The sequence below is a fragment of a genome, unplaced genomic scaffold, assembly GCF_019419815.1.
Source record: "Pyrus x bretschneideri cultivar Hongxiangsu unplaced genomic scaffold, Pyrus_bretschneideri_v1 Contig36, whole genome shotgun sequence".
Taxonomy (NCBI): Eukaryota; Viridiplantae; Streptophyta; class Magnoliopsida; order Rosales; family Rosaceae; genus Pyrus; species Pyrus x bretschneideri.
The window spans coordinates 3,851,363-3,864,702 of record NW_025999679.1 but is presented as its reverse complement, the minus strand read 5'-3'; positions in this window follow the sequence as shown (position 1 = coordinate 3,864,702).

Here is a 13,340-nt window from a genome sequence, read left to right as displayed (position 1 = left end):
AGTCTGTGACGTGTGCTCAATTCAAGGGCATCCATCCGACAAGTGCCCTCAACTAATCGAGAATGGTGGGTGGGAATCTGCCAATGCAATTGGTTTCCAAGGACAAAATCAAAACAACCCATACTCGAACACTTACAATGCCGGATGGAGGGACCATCCAAACTTCAAATGGAGGGAGCCACAACAAGCTGCCCAACAAGGAGGATTTAGGCCAAACCCCCCTGGTTTTTATTCCAAGCCGTATGCACCCCAACAATCCCAACAACCTTCGGCATCATCTCATTCACGTACGTCTTTGGAAAGTAATCAAGCTATGCAATTACTAACCTCTATTTCGCAGGGGTTGCAAAATCAAAACAACCGGATAGAAAATAACGAGAAGGAGATGATGGATATGAAGAAACAAATAGGGCAGATTTCTGAGTTCCTTGAACAGATTAGAGAGCAAGGAAAGCTTCCTAGCTCAACCACAGTCAATCCAAAGGGAGGATTCGAATCCGCCAAGGCCATCACCCTAAGGGGTGGAAAAGAAGTTAGGACCGAGCCAAACAATCCCAAATCTGCCCAGAAAGTAGATGAAGAGACGACACAACCTGAGGAAGTGTCTAGCTCACCCACGGTAAGGGTGAAAAACCCAATGCCGCAAGCCCCCAATCACCCTAACTCGGCCAAATCAGGTAATTTAAGTTCAAATTCATGTACTTCACGTCCTAATCTGCCCAATGTACCTTTTCCTCGCAGGTTCATGCAAGAAAAAAAGGAAGAAAGCGAGAAGGACATTCTTGAAACGTTCCGGAAGGTGCAAGTGAACATACCGCTTCTCGATGCAATCAAACAGGTTCCAAAGTATGCTAAATTCCTCAAGGACCTATGCAATACAAAGAGAAGAAGGGCAAACAAAGAGGTGGTGAAGGTAAGCGAGAATGTGTCCGCTGTTTTGCAACGTAAACTGCCTACCAAGTGCAAAGACCCCGGTAGTTTCATGATTCCTTGTGTGATTGGACATAATCGTTTTGAACATGCCATGCTTGATTTAGGTGCATCCATAAATGTCATGCCTTATTCTATTTATGCATCTATGAATTTGGGTGAATTAAAACAAGATGGTGTAATTATACAATTGGCCGATCGTTCTAACGCGTATCCAAAAGGAGTTTTGGAAGATGTGCTTGTGCAGGTGAACCATTTAATTTTTCCGGCTGATTTCTACATCCTAGACATGGAGGATTCAGCCCATTCTACATCTTTGCCGATTCTCCTTGGTAGGCCATTCATGAAGACGGCCCGAACGAAGATTGATGTATACAAAGGCACCTTGACAATGGAATTCGATGGGGAAGTGATTGATTTTAATATTTCTGAAACTATGAGATATCCCGTTGATGACCATTCTTGTTTTTCCATTGATGTTATCGATTCTTTGGCGCAGGTATACCTTGAAGAATTGAACGAGGACGCCCTGGAAACAACCATCACTAAGGCCATAGAGTGCAAAAATGAAGGATTTGGGCCAATGCAAGGCCACGGCAAGGAGGAGGAATTCTTTGCCATGGGTTCTAGTGAAGAAATAATTGAGGTTGTGGCAGCCCTTGAGTCATTGCCACAACAATATGGTAAGGTTCCACTCTCACTTTCAAATTCAGTTTCCACTAAGATGCTACCTTCTGTTGTTCAGGCACCATCGCTTGAACTTAAGCCGTTGCCGGACCATTTGAAGTATGTGTTTTTGGGAGAAGGCGAAACATTGCCCGTCATCATTTCATCAAGTCTCACGGCAATAGAGGAGGAGAAGCTTGTGAGGGTGCTGCGAGAACACAAAACGGCCATAGGGTGGACTTTGGCCGACATTAAAGGAATAAGCCCTACCACATGCATGCACCGTATACTTCTTGAGGAGGGGACTAAGCCATCCCGAGAGGCTCAACGCCGTCTCAACCCGCCAATGATGGAAGTGGTGAAGAAGGAAATAATCAAGCTTTTGGATTGCGGAGTGATCTACCCTATTTCCGATAGCCGTTGGGTCTCTCCAGTTCAAGTCGTTCCCAAGAAGTCCGGAGTAACTGTTATCAAGAATGATGAGAATGAGCTTGTACCTACACGCATTCAGACTGGATGGCGAGTATGTATCGATTACCGGAAGCTAAATGCCATGACTAGGAAAGATCACTTTCCTTTGCCATTCATCGACCAGATGCTCGAAAGGTTAGCCGGTCATGCCTTTTACTGTTTTCTTGATGGATACTCTGGATATAACCAAATTGTGATAGCCCCGGATGATCAAGAGAAGACCACATTCACATGTCCCTTTGGAACATTTGCTTATCGTCGCATGCCATTTGGCTTATGCAACGCACCGGCCACTTTCCAAAGGTGTATGGTAAGTATATTTTCCGATTTTGTTGAAAAGATCATTGAGGTTTTCATGGATGATTTCAGTGTGTTTGGGAGTTCATTTGATAATTGCTTGGATAATCTAACCTTAATTTTGAAACGATGTGTTGAAACTAACCTTGTCTTGAATTGGGAGAAATGTCACTTTATGGTGAAACAAGGTATAGTTTTAGGACATATTGTTTCAGAAAAAGGAATTGAAGTAGATAAATCAAAAATAAACCTTGTACGTCACTTACCCTCTCCTACTTCGGTTAGAGAGGTACGTTCGTTTCTTGGCCATGCAGGGTTCTATAGGCGTTTTATCAAGGACTTCTCCAAGATGTCCAACCCTCTTTGCCGATTGCTTCAAAAAGATGTGCCATTCAAGTTTGATGAAGAGTGTAATTCGGCATTTAACCAACTCAAGGAGAAGCTAGTCTCGGCCCCCATTATTGTACCTCCAGATTGGAGCCTTCCGTTCGAGCTCATGTGCGATGCATCCGACTATGCATTAGGAGCTGTTCTAGGACAAAGAAGAGACAAGCGGCCGCATGTCATATACTATGCCTCTCGGACTCTCAATGATGCCCAATTGAACTACTCCACGACGGAAAAAAAACTTCTAGCTGTGGTTTTTGCTTTAGATAAATTCCGTTCATATTTAATTGGTACTAAAGTAATCGTTTATTCTGATCATGCAGCTTTGAGGTACTTGATCACGAAAAAGGAAGCAAAGCCGAGGCTTATCCGTTGGATTCTTCTTCTTCAAGAATTTGATATTGAAATCCGGGATAAGAAAGGAAGCGAGAATGTAGTGGCTGACCATTTAAGCCGAATGATCCACGAGGAGCATGAACATGCCGTACCTATCCCTGAAACTTTTCCTGATGAGCAGCTGCTATCCATTGAGGTAAGTGAACCATGGTATGCAGATTTAGTGAATTACTTGGTGGCTAAACAATTTCCAAATGAACTAAACAAGCACCAACGTGATAAGCTTAAAAATGATGCACGTTTCTATGTTTGGGATGACCCTTATTTGTGGAAGTATTGCTCAGATCAAATTGTACGTAGATGTGTGCATGATTCTGAATTTCACTCAATTCTAAGCTTTTGTCACACATATGCATGTGGTGGTCATTTTGGCACACAACGCACTGCCCTCAAGGTTCTAGAGTGTGGTTTTTATTGGCCGACTATATTTAGGGATGCTAGAACCTTTTGTATGTCTTGTGATCGTTGCCAACGAATGGGTAACATAGGTACCAAGGACCAAATGCCGCAAACCCCTGTCTTTAATGTTGAAATTTTTGATGTTTGGGGCATTGATTTCATGGGCCCTTTCCCTCCATCTTATGGTTTCACTTATATCTTGCTAGCCGTTGATTATGTTTCTAAATGGGTGGAAGCAAAAGCCACCCGTACTAACGATTCTAAGGTGGTTGCAGATTTCGTGAAAACTAACATTTTTGCTAGGTTTGGAATGCCGAGAGTAATCATAAGTGATGGAGGGTCTCACTTTTGCAATCGGACCATTGAGGCGTTGCTAAGAAAGTACCATGTCAACCATAAGGTATCCACACCTTACCATCCTCAAACAAATGGCCAAGCCGAGGTGTCTAACCGAGAAATCAAACAAATTTTGGAGAAGACCGTTGGACCAACAAGGAGGGATTGGAGCTTACGTTTAGATGATGCACTGTGGGCATATCGTACGGCGTACAAAACACCCATTGGGATGTCACCTTTTCGGCTCGTCTATGGTAAGCCATGTCATTTGCCCGTAGAGTTAGAGCACAAGGCACATTGGGCCGTGAAGACTTTCAACATGGACATAGATGCAGCGGGAGTTCATAGGAAGCTCCAATTGAATGAACTTGAGGAGATTCGGAATGAAGCCTATGAGAATGCCCGGATGTACAAAGCCAAGACCAAAGCATTCCATGATAAAATGATTCGAACCAAGACCTTCACAGTTGGGCAGAAAGTGTTACTTTTCAACTCTCGCCTACGTTTGTTTCCTGGTAAGTTGCGTTCTAAATGGATTGGCCCGTTTGTTGTTACTAACGTTTTACCTTATGGTGCAGTCCACATAAAAAGCTTAAGGAATGGCGTAGAATTCAAGGTGAACGGGCATCGGTTGAAGCCATATTACGAGCATGGTGTGGGGCAAGTGGTGGAAGACATTCCTTTCCATTCCGTGGGCTCAAATGAAGATTAAAAGAGGGTACTCGTCCGGCTGAAAGACGTAAAAGAAAGCGCTTCGTGGGAGGCAACCCATGCATCCGAATAGAGAAGAACTTGGAAACCCCTTTAAGAGACTTATTTTTATTCCTTTCTTTTTCTTTACTGCCTTTACTTTGCTTTCTTTCTCGTATTTGTTTATTTGCTTGCTCTGTTGTGACTTTCTGCTTAAAACATTGAGGACAAAGTTTGATTTAAGTGTGGGGGGGTAAACAATTTGTATTTGCATGAATTTCGTGGGATTTATTCACCTATCACTTAGAATGTTGTTTCTTGCTGTTTTAAGCATTTTTAGAGTGTTTTAGTGTGTTTTATAGTGTCTTGGTATAAAACTCCGAAAATTTGATAAAAATTTAAAAAAAAAAAAAAAAAAAAAAAATATTCTTTTGAAAAACCCAAAAATATGTGTTTTTAGAGTCATTTGAGTCATTTTGGTGTTTGTTTGTGTCTTAGCGCTACTTGGGAGGCAACCCATGCATTCAACAAAGGAAGACTTAGAAAGCACTCCAATTCCAGATTCCTAAAAACTCTTCTCTTTGTTGCTATTTCGTTTCTGCCTTATTAGGTTGTTTAGTTGTTATTGTTTGTTTGTTTATTAATTGTGTGAGTCTATGATTGTAACATTGAGAAAATGTTTGGTTTATTGATAGGCACTGCTAAACAAGGAAAGATGGAGCCTTCACAAAGGGCGTTTACTTGAAGCCCCACTACTGGGCAAAATTCTAGAAGCAGGAGGCGTCGAAGCGGAAGGCATAGATGCGGGAGGCATAGAAGCGGGAGGCATCGGAGCAGGAGGCATCGGAGCTAGAGCATTCCAGGCCCTAATACTTGGCCAAACGCTGGACGAGCCAAGAAAAATATGCCTCTGGAAGTAAGCCGAAAGCCTTTGACGGTCAGTTTGACGGTTACTTTGCATCCGACCATTGGATTCTTGTAGCTCATCAAGCTTCCTCTTCATACCCGTCGAATAGTTGTTGGCAAGCACGTGCAAACTTCTATTCTCGTACTTAAGCAGTTTGATCTCCTGCTTGAGACTTTCCACCTCTGCCATCAATGATTCCACCTGACGGGAGCGGGCAAGCAGGCGTTGGCCCATGTTGGACACAGAACTCGCACACTGAACACTAAGTGCGAGGGACTCTTGAACGGCCAACTCATCGGACCGTCCTGACAGCAGCCTACTATCTTTTGGTGTGAGGAGGTTCCTAGCTACTATTGTAGTTGTTGTGGCGTCCTGCATCACAGAGTCTTCACCTGAAAGAGGACCGTTAGAAGAAAAAAAAGAAGGGCGCCATACATTACCTTGACGGGGCGCAACCGGATCGCTGCTGAGACTCAAATCTAAGCTAAGGTTCGATGAGTTTGCCATTTTTTTCAAAAGTGTTCAAAGAGAATGGGTGGATGGAGTTAAATTTCGAAGGGCCGGAGACGATTTTCAAGAATGGGAAATCTTCAGAGTGTGTTTGTGGCGGTGATCGATACCTCAATAAGAAGCCAAGGCGACGCGTCCACCGATTCAAAAAGCCGGAATTTCCGGCGTAATTTAGGCGACGCTTTCTCAGCTTTTCAGAAGACGTGTTCAACTTTGTCAAAAGAGTTCTTCTTTTCAGACAACACGTGGAGGCCATCATCGCAACTACACATCTTTAGCCGACAAGCGCAAAGTTCGGCGACGCTTTCTCAGCTTTTCAGAAGACGCGTGCAGCTTTGTCAAAAGGAGCCGCATCTGCACTACCACGTGTCGTTCAGAAAGCGAAGGGGCGTCGTTCAGAAAGCGAAGGGGCGTCGTTCAGAAATCGAAGGGGCGCCTGCTCAGAAATCGAAGAGGCGTGTTCAGAGATCGAAGAGGCGCCATTATTTCAAAAAGCCGGATTTGCGGGATCAAAACGTTTGTCGACAAAGGTAAAAAGTACCACCACTTGATATTATCTCTATATATGTCGACCTTCGTCTTTTATGGCAGGGCAAACCTGAAGAAAATGCCCAACTCTCCCTCACCTCTGAGGGAGCACTCCCAGCAAAGCCTTTCGAATTACTCAATTTTTTCTTCTTCCCCAAAGATGATACCAGATGTCTGGAGTACATATGACCCAGGAGGAAACAGCACAACAAATACATGTGCTGATTCATTCACCGCTTCTTCAAAAGCAAAGGTATCTCATATCATCAAGGTCAAAAGCAAAAGTATCTCATATCATGCTCTTTCCCTGTCTTTTTCTTTGTCCTTGTTCTTACTCGCATGGCAAAGTAAAAGAAGCAATCAGCCGGCACTTGGAGTCAGTCTTCCGATCTGGAGCCAACTGCCTGGAATCTATTCCTGATTGCTTACCTAGCATTGCTCTCGAGTAGTCATCTTCAACGGTTGATACACTTCCAGAGAAGGGACCACTCCTGCAAAGATTGAACAAAGAAACAGATAAAAGGGATAAGCTCAGACCTTCGGGGAAGACCAAAAGAATCCTGCTGCCCAGTTCAAGAGTAGCACAAAGGAAAATCAACGATGGGCGGGAAGCAGTTCGAGAGTAAGCCTGTGGAATCATCAAGATCAAGCCTCAATGCAATCAACAAAGAGAAGATGGAATTTACACTCCATAACCAGATTTGCGTCCCTAAACTCTTCTCTTTGTTAATTACATTCTGCCATGTTTAGTATGTTTAGTTGTTGTTTGTGTGTTTACTTATGTTTTGTATGAATCTATGCTTAAAACATTGAGGACAATGTTTGATTTAAGTGTGGGGGGGGGTAACTAATGTTGTTAATGCAAATTCGTGGGATTTTATCGCCCATAACTTCAAATGTTGTTCCTTACTGTTTTAAGGTGTTTTTAAGTTGTTTTAGAGTGTTTTAGTATGTTTTGTTTTTATAACTCCGAAAATACCATAAAAATTTGAAAAAATTGTTTTGAAAAGCCTAAAAAGAGTGTTTTGAGTCGTTTTTGTGTGTTTGTGTCTTAGGGTACCTTCCAACACAATAATGAGGATTTGGTTTGTAATTGCATGACTGTTAAAAAGAGTTATAAACATAGAGAAAAGTTTGATTTACTCTTGGTATATGCTTGGTTATGGTTATAATGTATGACTTCACATGCAATCATAAAAGAAAAAAATTCGTTTTTGTAACATGCTTGAAGGAAGGAACTCAAACAAACGCTACAACCCTGAGAGACTTGAACCTATAACGTTCTTTGGAGAGTATAATTTGTGATTTCTTGTTTTCTAAAGTCGTTGCATGATCTCATTATTCTTTGCTTGGTTACTACTTAGAAGGCGTTTCATCATATAGTTCCAAATGCTAGAACTCATGCCCTTTTCATTCAAAGCATGTTATTGATTTGCATAACACATATTCAAGAAGAAGTTGTGTAGTGACCACCACCATAGCCAAATAAACTTACTTCCCATACTTCGTATTTGTTGTAAGTTTTAACCCCGTTGAGCCTTGTTTAGCTTTTATTCTTTGTTTTCCCACATTTCCCTTACCTAGCTTAGTGTAGGACTTTCCTATACCCTTGTTCTTAAAGTATAGTGAGCATGACTTAAATGAATTCCTTTTGAGTTACATTATGCAAGAAAATGAGTGTGGGGGAGTAAAAGTTTGTTCTTACGTTTATATGTATGTTTCGAGATTCAAAAGAAAAAGAAAAAAAAAAAAAAAAAAAAAAAAGGAGTGAAAATAAGTAAGAATGAACTCACGAGCGTTGATGGTTGAAGAAAGGGTCCAAAAAGTTGAATATGGCCCTAAGTTTTGTGTGACTTTCCCTTGGGTGTTCAAAGTTGATTTTTGCGTTCTAAAGGGAATTCTAAGTGCCTAATTCAAATACTTTGCTCACTATTGCTTTAAGAATGTTTGTTTATCCTTCACCTTTCTTTGTTAGCCAAACACCTTTAGCCCCGTTACAACCCTTGACTTCTATCTTGAGTGTTATGTATTTCAATTGTGGAGTTTGAACTTGGTATGAGCTTATGGTGTCACTGGTTCTCGCGTCTAAGTAGTAGCATTCCATTCATGAGATCATATCTAAACATGCTTATTAACTCCAGAAAATGCTTTCCTTATTATAACATATGTGAGTGTTCGTCTACATGTTTACATCAATCTCTCACATATAACTAGTGTAGGGTGTGTAGTCAGAAAATCTGTGTGAAAATAGAGTGCATTCTAGTAAGGAATTGAGGAAATTCTCTAAAGGCATGTTACTACTTTCGAAATGTGTTTTAAATGCTTAATTGTGAACTAGTATGTGGTGACTATGATTAAGAATGTACTTAACTGTAAAGATGGCTAAAAATCTATGGGACTAATGATTTTTAACTTGTCATGTGCATTGGAAATCTGAGACGATTGTTGGAAGGTGTAGGTTGTGTTTTGTTCGTTTTGTTTTGTTTTTGGTTTCTTTTGTTTTGTTTTGCTCGAGCACTAGCAAAAGCTAAGTGTGGGGGTATTTGATAGGAGCATATTCATGCGACTTAAATGGCTTATTCTCGTGCATTTACGTTATGTTTCTTTAGTTATTTTAGTACTTTAAGCTATTTTCGTGTGTTTATAGGTCCAAAGGGCTAAAGGAGCAAAAAGATGCATTTTGGAGACTTTTGGAGCACTTTTGGGCTAAGGATGGATAGCTTATGCTTGGAGCCAAAGTGTTGGACGAAATTGAAGACCTAATTGAAGACCAAAGTGTTGGAACCTTGTTCTCTTTAGTTTTAGGACATTTAAAACCTTTCCTAATCCCAATCATGCCATGCATAACACACATCCATTCTAACACATTGTCATTGCACATGCATTTCCTTCATTAGTTAATTCACATGCTCCATACTTATCATCACCACTTATCACTTATCATTCACCACTTATCATATCATACATTCATTTATCACTTATCATAATCATTCACTTATCACTTAACATATCATACACTTATCACTTATCACCTACTTCACCTACAACATCCACCTACTTCACCTACAACATCCACCTACTTCACCTACAACATCCACCTACTCACCTACAACATCCACCTACTTCACCTACAAATGACATAGCCATATGTTCCCTCCACTACTCCTATAAATACCCTTGCATTCATTCATTCATGAACATCTCATTTCATACACAACACATTACAAACACATTCTCCCTTCCCTAACCGTGAGTCCCCATTCCACCATTCCTCATCCATTTCCATAATTCCCCAAACCTCACCTTAGACCTTGTGCTACAACAACGAGGAAGATAAGAGGGCCTAAACGTTCATACAATTCACGTTTGAGTTGTTGGAATGTTTACGCGTTTCTTTGATTTCAATGTTTAAATTCAATTCTCTTTGTTTTGTAATATGAGGAATGGAAGAGAAGAGTGCCTAAACGTTCATACAATTCAAGTTTGAGTTGTTGGAATGTTTAGGTGTTTCTTTGATTTCAAAGTTATGAGGAACTAAACCCTTTTTGGCTAGGGGTGATTTCAATACCATGATTATTTATGTGATATGAATTGATGAATTCCGGTTATGAACTCTTGATTCGTGAATGCAATTGGCTTAACTATTTGATGATTAACTTATTTGTGTTTGTTGATTGAGGGTCGACACTTAATTAGCATGCATGAATATGTGGCTAAAGTTTAAGGAGGTTTCACATAATCGTTACTAACTTATACTTGAAAGTAGTAAAGGTCGCTTGTCACGATCGCGTTAAGTTTAATTCTTAGCATGAGTAACATGATGTCATAGTTGCAAATGCTTTGTCAATGCTTATGGTTTTCATTATTCTTAATGATCTTCGATTGTATCTCTATTATGATGACATGTAGGGAACTTTTGAGAATGTTTTGGGTTGTCGAATGATGCCATCCAATCCAATAATATAAGGAAAATCTAAGGGTTAACTAGTGATGTCACGGTTAATTTGGGGCATTGTCGTTCATAATTCAATGAAGGAATAACTGGAAATTGATTCATATGCATAAATATCATGTGTAGAGAAAGAACCCTTAGCTAGCTTCCCATCCATTCATTTCCATCAAATCCATATTTACAATTGGTTTTGTTTCCAAGTATTCATTTTAGTTTAAATTCGTCCAAATCCAATTCCCCCCTATTTCGTTGAAGTCTTAGTCTTAATCTTTCTTATTTTTAGTTTTGCTTTCTTCGAGCATTAAATAGTGTTTTATATTGTGTTTTTATGTTTTTAAGTCAATTTAGAAGGTTTTAGCAAGCCCTCCTAATCCCCGGTCTAGAACGATCCCTCACTTATCCATTCTACTACAATTGTCAAACGAGGGTTTAATTTGTGCGCGTGTAATTCTCGCATCATTGTACGCTAGTTGTATTCCTTTTTTGGCAGACTTACGTTCTTCGGGAGTGAGGTTGGAAGCAGAAGATTGAGATGTGGCTTTACTTGCTAATTTTCAAGTTAGGCCAATTTTGGTCGATCGGGTGCTTGAAGCTCAGGTAGCTGATAGGGAAACTCAGGAATTGATCCAAGCTCGAGATCGAGGAAGGAGGAGAGACCTCAGAGTTCGTGATTCGGATGACATGTTAATGCAGGAGGGTAGGATGTTCGTGCCTAATAATTTGGAATTAAAGAAAGCAATTCTCGATGAAGCACATATCTCGGCTTACGCCATGCATCCAGGAGCTACTAAAATGTATCATACCATTCGACCATTTTATTTTTGGCCGGGTATGAAGAGGGAAATAGCTGAGTATGTGAGTAAATGTGCTGTTTGTCATTAAGTTAAGGCGGAAAAGAAGAAGCTGTTTGGGTTGTTACAGCCGCTTCCCGTTCCAGAGTGAAAATGGGAAAATATTACTATGGATTTTGTGTACAAGCTTCCGCGTACACATAATGGTTTTGACGGCATTTGGGTGATTGTTGATCGGCTTACTAAGTCAGCACATTTTATTCCAGTGAGGGAGAAGTATTCTTTGGGCCGATTAGCGGAGTTGTTTATTTCGAAGATTGTGAAGTACCATGGTGTCCCTGTGAGTATTGTCTCGGACCGTGATCCACGATTTACATCTAAGTTTTGGGTGGCGTTTCAGGAAGCTTTGGGTACAAGACTACTTTATAGTACGGCGTATCATCCTCAGACGGACGGACAGTCAGAGGGAACTATTCAGACTTTGGAAGATATGTTGCGAGCTTCGGTGCTACAGTTTGGTGATGCTTGGCACAAGCGGTTGGATTTAATGGAATTCGCCTACAACAACAGCTTCCATTCGAGTATCGGCATGGCACCATTTGAGGCATTGTATGGTAGATCTTGTCGCACACCATTGTGTTGGGCAGAGGTCGGAAAAAGAGTTTTAGTGGGTCCGGAGATTGTTGAGGAGACTACTCAAAATGTTCAGGTAATTAAGTCTAACCTGAAGGCAGCCCAGGATAGACATAAGAGTTTAGCAGATCGGCATGCTACGGACAGAGTGTATGAGGTTGGAGATTGGGTATTTCTGAAGCTTTCACCATGGAAAGGCGTTGTACGGTTTGGAAAGAAAGGTAAATTGAGTCCCAGGTACATTGGACCATACATGGTCACAGAGCGAGTTGGTGAGCTAGCTTACAGGTTGGAGTTGCCTCCGGAGTTGGCTAGAGTACATAACGTTTTCCACGTGTCTTTGCTTCGACATTATGTTTCTGATCCGTCTCATGTGATACCTCCTCAACCCTTGGAAATTAATCCAGATTTGACTTATGATGAGGAACCAGTGACGATACTAGATTGGAAGGAAAGGTTCTGAGGAACAAGACAGTGAACTTAGTGAAAGTTTTGTGGAGGAATCATTCCGTGGAGGAAGCTACGTGGGAAACAGAAGATCGAATGAGGGATTTGTATCCTCGGTTGTTCTTTGATCACTAGGGGTTGTTGTATGGTTGTTTTGGAATTTCGGGACGAAATTCTAATAAGGTGGGTAGGTTGTGACAGCCCGTCCCGGGAATTTTAAAACGTACACGTGAAAAGACGATTTTACCCCTATTGCGTTTCCTTTACGTGTTGTGGTCGTTTTGGGTTTTTGTTGGCATGTTTTGGGCCACACACACACTAACCCACACCTACACACTTTCCCTGCCCTGTACCCCTTATCCCGTGCCCAGTTCCCTTCCCCATTCCTCCTCCATTGTACGGACACACACACAAACACACTAAACCTCCACAGATCGACAGACGATCACCAGCGTAGGACCACCTTCGGGTGTACTTTTGTTGCGCCATTTTCTTTTGGACTGCTTTAGGCTTTATGCTCTGAACTTAGCGTCACACTTATGCTCGCACATGTTATTACTTTATGAAAAACCAGTTTTTATTTATTCGTATTACTATTTCCATTATTATTTTATTAGCTTCCGCACTGTGCACATGGTTACGTCACTTCCACGTGACGGCCAGCATGCCCTGATCTCGATTGGGGTGTGTCAATTTCAATTTCCAACTCATCATATTACATAATTTTTAAAGAAAATAAAGATTTTGCCTTCCTAAAATCAAAAGACAAGAAAAAATGATTTATAACTTCAGATAGAAACAAGCAAGTGTACCCGCGTGTTGCTGCGGGGTTTAGAAAATTGTTGAAAATGTAGGAAGTGTGGAAAATATATGTGTTCAGGAGTAGTGTTTATATACATATATTATATTCATGTGTTCTCGTGTTCTGGTGTTCTTTACAAATATATATATATGAATATAAATATTCATGATATTGCATTTAAAATAATTAATTACTTAT